The sequence below is a fragment of the Lactuca virosa genome, chromosome 3, assembly GCF_052849685.1.
Source record: "Lactuca virosa cultivar CGN04683 chromosome 3, Lactuca_virosa_CGN04683_v6, whole genome shotgun sequence".
Classification (NCBI taxonomy): Eukaryota; Viridiplantae; Streptophyta; class Magnoliopsida; order Asterales; family Asteraceae; genus Lactuca; species Lactuca virosa.
In genome coordinates this window covers 48,935,327-48,945,175 of record NC_136428.1, presented here as the reverse complement: position 1 = coordinate 48,945,175, position 9,849 = coordinate 48,935,327, and the positions used below count along the sequence as shown (strand labels likewise).

At 41.2% G+C, this 9,849-nt stretch overlaps 1 non-coding gene across 1 annotated transcript; it reads left to right on the top strand.

The window, feature by feature from the left end:
- The first annotated feature begins 9,333 nt into the window (after nucleotides 1–9,333).
- LOC145167931 (small nucleolar RNA R71) lies at nucleotides 9,334–9,440 on the top strand. The gene has a single exon (XR_013741531.1). It is a non-coding gene; the product is annotated as a small nucleolar RNA R71 (small nucleolar RNA).
- Nucleotides 9,441–9,849: the final 409 nt, after the last annotated feature.

Below are 9,849 nucleotides of genomic sequence, written 5' to 3'. Positions count from 1 at the left end.
CTTTTAGCGGTAGTTTCAAGTGGTTAGGAGGAGTACATCGGGGCGGTGGCCCTCGTTGTCTACGTTGTGTATCAAATGTGAGAGTGCGGTCTCTTGCTTTTCTGATGATTCCTGCGATGGTAGGTTGGTGAGGAGTCAGAGACGAAGTGCGTGATAGTGCATTATTTTCCGGACCGACAGGCAGGTGATGTGTGTAAAATGCACTGGTTTTAATCCAACTTTTGAGTTATAAATTAAGCACACAAAGGCAGTGAACCTGTCTTTTAGTGGTATAGTTAAGTGAGTAGAGTGTCGAACTCAGGGAACGGTAAATTAAAACTAAAGACTAATTTTATCTAAATTAAATAGTAAATATGGGTTTTCTCTAGTTTTTCAAGACTAGAAACTTACTAATACTACTTGAGCTAAGAACTAGAAAAACAAAGATTTAACTGAATTCAGTAATAAAGGGGACTTCTGTTTAGTTCAACTCAATTGATCCTATGGTTGATATTATGGTAATAGTGCAATGGATTAATTCTTCTATTGGCTACCGATTCAAGTGATTAGCCTTGCGTTCGCTACGATAATCCTTAGAAAACAAACTAACTCAAACAGTGATCAGTTGTCTAATTTAATTTAATTCACTAGATTATTTATTCGGGTTAATTTAGACTTGTAATAGCTAACTAAATTGGTCCTTTAGTTAACCTCTTGCTGATGGTCATCAAACAAGCTCACACATGAATTTACCTAATTTTTCTTATTAATTCTAGTTTCACATTCGTTAGTCCTAGACATATGATAAAGTGGTCACATAAACATATGGGGTTGATAATTAAAAGATGTTCATACTATTTAATTATCTTCCTATTAACAGAAAATTAGTTATCATTCACACATAAGGTTCTTTAACAAGCTATAATCAACAAAATCACCAATATTAAATTAATCCTACCATAAAATCAAACCATAATATCAATTTTGTAACCCCAAACAGAAGTTTAAGAGTTTTAGCTCATGATTGAGGTAATTAACAGCAATAAAACGAATTCTAATTGTCTAACCATAATTGAGAAACAATAGATTAAGTAGAATGATGAGAATGTGCCTCAAATCTTCTTCGGAATTGGATTCTAGGTTATATCTTCGTTTTCTAGGGTTCTTCTGGCTCTTCAGTCGCAGCTTGCTTCTCCCCAAAGGTTCCAGCAGTCCCTCAATCGGATTAAAACTCGCTATTTATAATTATCACAAAACAGGGGCTACTCGGCGAGTAGGTCGGGCACTCGCCGAGTACTAGTGTGAACTCCGTATTCGGCAAGGAATCTTGACTTTTCTTTCGGGAACATTCTAATGAACTCGCCGAGTACTAGCGTGGACTCGCCGAGTAAGTGTGTAGTTTTCCCTTTTTCCTTCATTCTTTGGTCTCTAATTGCTTCTCCTTTTTCCTTGTGCTTCCAAGCATGTCTTTTGGACTGAAAACACAATATAAGCATTATTAAGTACCTTTTGTCCATATTATGCATATAATTAGCCAGAAATGAATAGAAATATATGTTAAACATATGATTAATTATGCACATATCAAAATACCCCACACTTGACTTTTGCTTGCCCCCAAGCAAAACTGAATTTTAACACATTAGAATCACATAGGACAACTCACGTCGAACCCAGCCATTATGCCAAGACCGCAACACGCACATTTGTGTCTAAAATTCCTAATAACCCCCCGTACTCTAAATACTCACAATCCTCATAAACATTCGCTCACTCACGCCGAACTATGCTCATTTTATGCATCCTTCCGAATCCATCCTCAGAAAACCTCTTAACCTCAAGGTGTTTTTGGTTGAGTAACCCAAGCATACATAATCTAGATAATTACAATTTATGATACCACATTGGAGCTCTTTGGAATTCTTCACTTTCTTTGGCATTTGATCTTTGATCTCTTTGAATTCACCACTTTGTTGTTTGGTTTTTTGGTATCTTCAACTTTTTGAATTTCTTGGAATTTTTGATCTTCTAATTTCATATTTGACTTTGATGCTCCAAAAATTCTTACAACTTTTCTTTTGTAATTCTCTTTTTTTTTCATGTAACTCACTTTTTCACTCAGTACCTACATGCTTAAGCAGGGGCACTCAACTTCAACCTTTATTGATTAATGATAACAATTTTCCTGGATACATTTCAAGTACACGATGCTAAACATATTGCATCCTTTGGGCTAAGCGAGGTTGTGTTTTTGTCTCATGATTTCACTAGAATAAGGAAGCCACAAATGCACTAGAACGTATATAGGCTCAACTAAACATTTGGGTCCTCATGGAATCATCAAATATAATACTAGCATGATCCCTAATTGTTTTTACCAAAATATATAAATTAGCACTAGCAATTTTATGCAAAATTTTAAAATTAATCTAAATTTTAACTAAATGTAACCAACCCCCTACCCCACACTTAATTTATGCAATGTCCCCATTGCATATTATGCATGAATAAGAAACATAAAAAAAAATAAAGAGGGAATTGGAACAAACTCCCCTGCAATAGTAGTGGCGAGGCTGATCATCTTCAATGTAGCTCCATTTTTGAATGACTTTAAACATGGGAACAGCTCATCCATGTCTTGGGTGTCATGTCGCGTGTGGTAGACTTGCAAATGACTCAAAGATGTAAGATACAGCTCCTAGAAACCTTCAGCAATGATCCTCTATGAAAGAGTCGGATAAAACTGCAATGAACGTGCCCAAAACAACTCTGGAATCCGAAAAATGATGATGGACTCGGCGAGTAAGTCGTGTACTCGGCGAGTATGTTGCTAACTGGCAGAGAAGTCGTGAATTAGTCCATGCACTCGCCGAGTAAGGTATGTGCACTCGGCGAGTAGGCGCTGAGTTTTCCATTCGACTGAAGTGCTGGATTGGGGTAATTCAGTGACTCTTTCTCTAATTACTTCAGTAATAGAGCACTCTACACTCCCAACTCTAACGGACTCAAACTTAATGGAAAAGACTGCGCACTCCCAATTGAACATTATTGACTTGAACCTTGACCCATAAGACTTCTAAATGCATCCTAACCTTCCAATCCTGAAAAAAAAAACAGACAAAATTGAAAGCAACCAAAAGTCCTAACGAGAAATAAAATCATCCAAGTTTAAGAAGTGGTCCAAATCAAACATCACGAAAATAAATTAAAAACACAAAAGAAACATTCTTCATTCTTCATCATCTACGTCGGCTCCTCCAGCTCCACTTCCTCCTCTTTCATTGCCTTTCCTCATCCTTTCTTCCCAACTCATGATGTAGGGGTAGCCGGGTCCAGGTCTCGGTGCGATGTTCATTTGTTGGAAGAGATAGTCAAATGATTGATTGTTATAGTTAACTCCTCTTCCAATATCATCTAAGTAGCGCCGGCACTCAAGTGGATTCCATCCATCGTTCTCTTCTTCCACCGGAATAACCGGTGGGTCTTCCCGTACCCGCTCACTTCGTTGCCTCACTCGCCTTCCCGGCTCCTCGGGGTTAACCGGCTCATCCGCACGAGGAATAGAAAAAGAATCACCAAATTTTTCCACAATCCTTGCCCTCCTATATAATGCGGTGTTGAACGGAGGGGGATAAATGACCGTCAGCGCCCTTGACTCTTGCAAATCTAATACCCCAAATGACCTTGCAAGCCTCGTCACAAACATCCCTCCATTAATCTTGGAGTTCATCTTCTCCTTAACAGCCCCTTCAGCAAGATACTTGGCTATGCGATAGGGGAGATTGCAGAAAACATCGGGAGTAATAATACTCCAAAGATAAAAGATGTCAAGGGTCGGGACCTTGTCCCAGTCCTTTCGCATATTAATCGTGCTAGCAATGAACCGATGAATGAGACGGTGGATCGGTGAACGTATGTGACCCTCCTGTGCGGTAGATGGGATGTACACCCGGTTAGCAATAGTATTCCACCAGGTAGAAGCAACCACTCCCTCGGGGAGATCCTTGTGGCAATTCTCTAAAAAAAACTTCAAAATCTTCATTCAACATAGTGCTTTGCTCATAGATTCCAAGCCTCCATGAAAATTCAGCCATGCTGCATTGTCGCAGCTCTCCACCAAGAGAAAAGGAAACTACATTGGGATTGTAGTACTCACTACCACCTCGGAATGAGATGGTAGCAAAAAACTCCCAACATAATTCAGCGTAGACTGGTTCTTGAATTTTGAAAAGCTGTAACCAACCATCACATATGATGGTTGAATCCCCCAAATTGCATTCTTTCACCAAATATGGTGTTAGCTCTTCTTCCAAACCAACTTTCCCCATCCAATCCCAATCCACTGCATTGGGTAAATGAATCTCTTTCTGTTTTAAAGCTTCTAACTTGTTTATGGCACGGGCTTGAGACGATTTAGATGTGATTTGGCGGAACGAGAGCCACGGGATGTCCCCTTGGCTTCCCCCTCTTGAAGACTGGCCTCGTCTGGACATGGTACTCTAAACTCGGGTTGCCTCCCGGAAGCGCTTCTTTTTAAGGAGTCATTAGCTGGACTCCTCCCATTCTACGTGGCTGCAATCCCTTCCAGCAACATCAACTCTTCCATGCCGTCATTCCTTGGAACTCCTTCTTCATACTTTTTGACTCTATGTCCATTGACCTTGAACGGGGTGCCATCTTTTGACAATAGCTCTATAGCACCATGTGGAAACACCTTCTTCACCCGAAAAGGACCATCCCATCTTGACTTGAGTTTGCCCGAGAAGAGTTTTAACCGTGAATTAAAGAGCAACACCTTTTGCCCTTCATGAAATTCTTTATTTTCCTTGATCCTCCTGTCATGCCAATTCTTAGTTTTCTCTTTATAGATCAAAGAACTAGTGTATGCATCATTTCTAAGTTCCTCAAGAGCATTCATTTGCATTAACCGGTTGTTCTTGAGCTCCTCCATGTTGAAGTTGCACATCTTTAAAGCCCAAAAAGCTTTATGCTCTATCTCCACCGGTAAATGACATTGCTTTCCATAAACTAACCTATATGGTGTAGTACCAATGGGGGTTTTGAAAGCTGTACGGAAGGCCCAAAGTGCATCGTCTAGCTTATCCGACCATTCTTTTCGATTGCTCCCTGCTGATTTCTCCAAGATTCTCTTTAAGGCTCGATTTGTCACTTCGGTTTGTCCACTAGTTTGTGGATGGTAGGATGTTGAAAATTTATGGGTTACCCCATATTTACTTAGCACCTTCTCTAGTTGATCATTGGCAAAATGAGTGCCTCGGTCACTTATGAGAGCTTTCGGGACCCCAAATCTTGAAAATAACTTCTTTAAAAACTTCACCACTACCCGACCGTCATTAGTTGGCAGAGCTTGTGCCTCCGCCCACTTGGATACATAATCTACCGCCACTAATATGTATTTGTTGCCTTTGGATATGGGAAATGGTCCCATGAAATCGATCCCCCACACATCAAATACTTCGCACACTTGGATACTATGTTGTGGCATTTCATTTCGAGAGGAAATGTTTCCAGCTCTTTGACATGCATCACATTCTTTGACAAACTGGGTTGCATCTTTAAAAATCGTGGGCCAGTAAAACCCAGTGTCAAAGATCTTCTTAGCAGTGTAATGTGCTCCATGATGTCCACCCGTGGGCCCGCTATGACATTGCTCCAATATTTTCCAGCTTTCATTCCCGAACACGCATCTTCGTATGATTCCATCCGCGCAGCTTCGGAAAAGATATGGTTCATCCCAAAAGTAATACTTTATCTCGGAAAAGAATTTCTTCTTTTGTTGACTTGTGAGATCTTTTGGGAGGTAATTGCTAGCTAAGTAATTAGCTATATTTGCAAACCATGGTTCTTCTCCCACAGTCACCATAATATACTCGTCCGGAAAATCATCTCCAACTCTATCTTCTTGCAATCGCGGGTTTTCAAGCCTTGACAAGTGGTCAGCTGCTACATTCTCCATTCCATTTTTGTCGCGTATCTCTATGTCAAACTCTTGAAGAAGTAGAACCCATCGTATCAATCTTGGCTTGGCATCCTGTTTGGCAAACAAATACTTGATAGCAGAGTGGTCAGTAAAAACAGTTGTTTTAGATAAAACTAAATAAGGGCGGAATTTATCAAAAGCGTACACCACAACTAATAATTCCTTTTCCGTGGTGGTGTAGTTTTCTTGGGCTGGATTTAAAGTCTTGCTAGCATAATATATGGGTTGGAAGTGCTTATCAACCCTTTGACCAAGGACAGCTCCTAATGCAAAATCACTAGCATCACACATTATTTCAAATGGTAAATTCCAATTTGGTGCAACCATGATCGGGGCATTAGTCAATTTTTCCTTTAAAAATTCAAATGCCTCTAAACACTCTTTAGTAAAATTAAATGGTGCATCTTTTAGGAGTAATTGTGTTAGAGGTCTAGTTATTTTAGAAAAATCTTTGATAAAACGCCGGTAAAAACCCGCGTGTCCTAGAAAACTTCTAATACCCTTCACATTAGTTGGTGGAGGTAATTTGGCAATGGTGTCAATCTTTGCCCGATCCACTTCAATTCCCGATTTGGAAACCTTGTGGCCCAAAACTATACCCTCCTTAACCATAAAGTGACATTTTTCCCAATTAAGGACTAAGTCGGTCTTTTCACACCTAGCTAGCATTAGGTCAAGATTTGTGAGACAATCATGGAAGGAAGATCCAAAAACAGAAAAATCGTCCATAAAGACTTCCATGAATTTTTCCACCATGTCGTGGAATATGGCTGTCATGCACCTTTGAAATGTCACGGGCGCATTGCATAGCCCAAAGGGCATGCGTCGATAAGCAAAAGTCCCACTTAGGAAGTGAATGTGGTTTTTTCTTGGTCCAATGGGTGTATGGGTATTTGGAAATAACCCGAAAATCCGTCTAGGAAGCAATAATAACTATGGCCCGATAATCTTTCTAACATTTGATCAATAAAGGGTAAGGGAAAATGGTCTTTACGAGTGGCATCGTTTAGTTTTCGATAATCGATGCACACTCTCCAACCGGTTACCGTTCGTGTCGGAATAAGCTCATTCTTTTCGTTGGTTATGACTGTTATCCCTCCTTTCTTGGGCACCACTTGAACCGGACTCACCCACGGGCTGTCGGAAATGGAATATATAATCCCCGCATCTAAAAGCTTGACCACTTCTTTCTTGACCACCTCTTGTATATTTGGGTTTAGTCTTCTTTGGTGCTGCACAACCGGCTTTGCTCCTTCTTCCAGGTTAATCTTGTGTGAACAATAAGAGGGACTTATTCCCTTAATGTCGGTAATGCTCCATGCTATGGCCCGTTTTCGTTTTTTCAAAACTTGCACTAGTTCTTCCTTCTCAGAGTTGGAAAGGTCAGAGGCTATAATGACTGGCTTTTGATGGCCATCTTCAAGGAAGACATATTCCAAATGTTCTGGTAACTTTTTGAGCTCAGAATTTGGGTTCTGTTTGTTGTACTCGCCGAGTGTAGGTAAGGGACTCGGCGAGTTTGTAGCTGACTTTACGAATTCTGTTTTTTTTTTCGCTCGGACTCGGCGAGTTGGTCGGCCCTACTCGGCGAGTTGAAGTGTCAGATTGCCTCATCAACTCTTCAAACTCAGCTTCTTCCAGCAGCCTCTCGATGTCCATTAAGTCTTTTTCTGCATCAAATTCTTCATCGGAAATTGTGAACTTGCTGGAATCTTCACTTATGCATTCTTCCAATAATTCATCAAGCATGTCAATTGAGAATGCCGTGTCGTCACTATTCCGTGCATACTTCATAGCTTGATCAACCCCAAATGTGACTGAATCTTCTCCTACCCGCAAAGTGAGCTTCGAGTCCCTCATGTCTACTATAGCACTTGCCGTGTTGAGGAAGGGTCTTCCAAGGATGATTGGGACTTGAGGATCCGCCTCCATGTCTAGAATTATGAAATCAGCGGGAAAGACAAACTTGTCCACTTTGACCACTAAGTCTTCACATATTCCTCTTGGGAAAGTAATTGTCTTGTTAGCTAAATGAATCGCCATACGAATTGGTCTTGGTTCCGGGAGATCCAACTTCTTGAAGAATGAATAAGGCATTAAATTCACACTTGCTCCTGAATCAGCCAAGGCATGAGTGGTAGCTAAATTGCCAAATTGGCAAGGTAAAGTTAAGCTCCCCGGGTCACCCTTCTTCTTTGGTAGTTTGTTGAGCATGGCGGCTGAGCAATTTTCATTGAGGACTACCTTCTTCACTTCCTCCATCTTCCTTCTATTAGTGAGAAGTTCCTTAAGGAACTTTGCATATTTGGGCATTTGTGCGACAGCCTCGATGAAGGGTATGTTGATCTGAAGAGCCTTTATATGATCTAGAAACTTCTGGTACTCCTCTTCCTGCTTCAGTTTCTTGGCTCGAGCTGGGTATGGCAATGGATTGTTCGGATTTGGCAGCGGACTCGCCGAGTCCCTATTCTGTACTCGGCGAGTATAGCTGTCAGATTGAAGATTTTGACTTTCTGCTTGATTTTCTGCTTCCTCCTTCTGTGATTCTTTGGGTGCTTCATTCTGAATAGGGGCCAGAGGAGTGATTATTTTCCCACTTCTTGTTGTGACTATGTTTATGTGCGCGCCTCGTGGGTTGTTTTCGGTTTTGCTAGGAAGTTCGCCCGGTGATCTCTGGTTTATTTGTTGAGCAAGTTGCCCCAGCTGTGTTTCTATGTTGTGGATAGATGCTTGCTGGTTTCTAAGCATGGTCCTTGTTTCTTGAATTGCAGCATCATGATCACTATGTCTTTTTTCTGAAGCAGCTAAAAATTTGGTAAGCATTTCTTCCAAACTTGGTTTTCTTTCTTGTGATGGTTCCTCCTTTTGGTAAAAACCCCCTTCCCTTTTGCTTGAACTTCTCTTCCTTAGCCTTCTTGTACTCGTCATAAGGGAGCCACTCTTTCTTTGGTCTACGCCAATCTTCATCATATCGGTCCCCACTTGAGTAACAAACTTGCACCTTTTTGTTGCCATTCTCATCCAAATCGCAGTCTCTAGTAAGGTGAGGCCCATTGCAATTTTCGCAACCCACCCGAATAGCATGTATCGTTTGGTCCATTTTATCCATCCTCCTATCCATGGTTTTTAGCATAGCCATAACTGCTGACAAGTCTTCTGAAGCTGCATAGGCGGCCCCCCTCGTCACATCATTTCTTGGATTGTGGTATTCTCTAGAATGCTTAGAGAATTCTTCAATTAGTTGCTTTATCACTGGAGGTGCCTTTTTCGTGAGTGGACCTTGCGAGTCAAGTAATTGCCTAGTGGTAACATTTACTCCATCATAGAAGATGGAGACTTCTTGTTGACTATTGAGGTCATGATGTGGGCAATTCCTTAGCAGGCTCTTGTACCTCTCCCATGCTTCATATAGTGATTCTCCAGCTTGTTGTTCAAAGTTGGCTATGGCTTTCTTTAGCTTGGATATCTTGGATGGCGGGCAGAATTGATCAATGAACTCTTCTTTCATTTGGGCCCATGTAGTGATAGATCCTGGGGGCAATGACTTGAGCCAATCCTTGGCAGCACCCTTCAAAGTAACCGGAAGCATGCGAAGTAGCTGAGTTTCCCGAGGCACATTTGGAACATTGAAATAATCAGCTACATCATTGACTTCGTCCAAGTGTTTATAAGCGTCTTCGTGGTCTTTTCCTGTGAAGGGGATCTCCTTAAGTAGAGCCAGGATGTGACCCTTGAGCTCAAAAGTAGCAGTAGCGGGGATTGCGGGTTGCACAAGTCCCGGTCCAGTATCATCGCGTATCCTCTTCTTCCATTCCCCCATGGGGACTTCATCAATGTTAGCCATGAGAATAGCTAATTCGTCGTCGGAA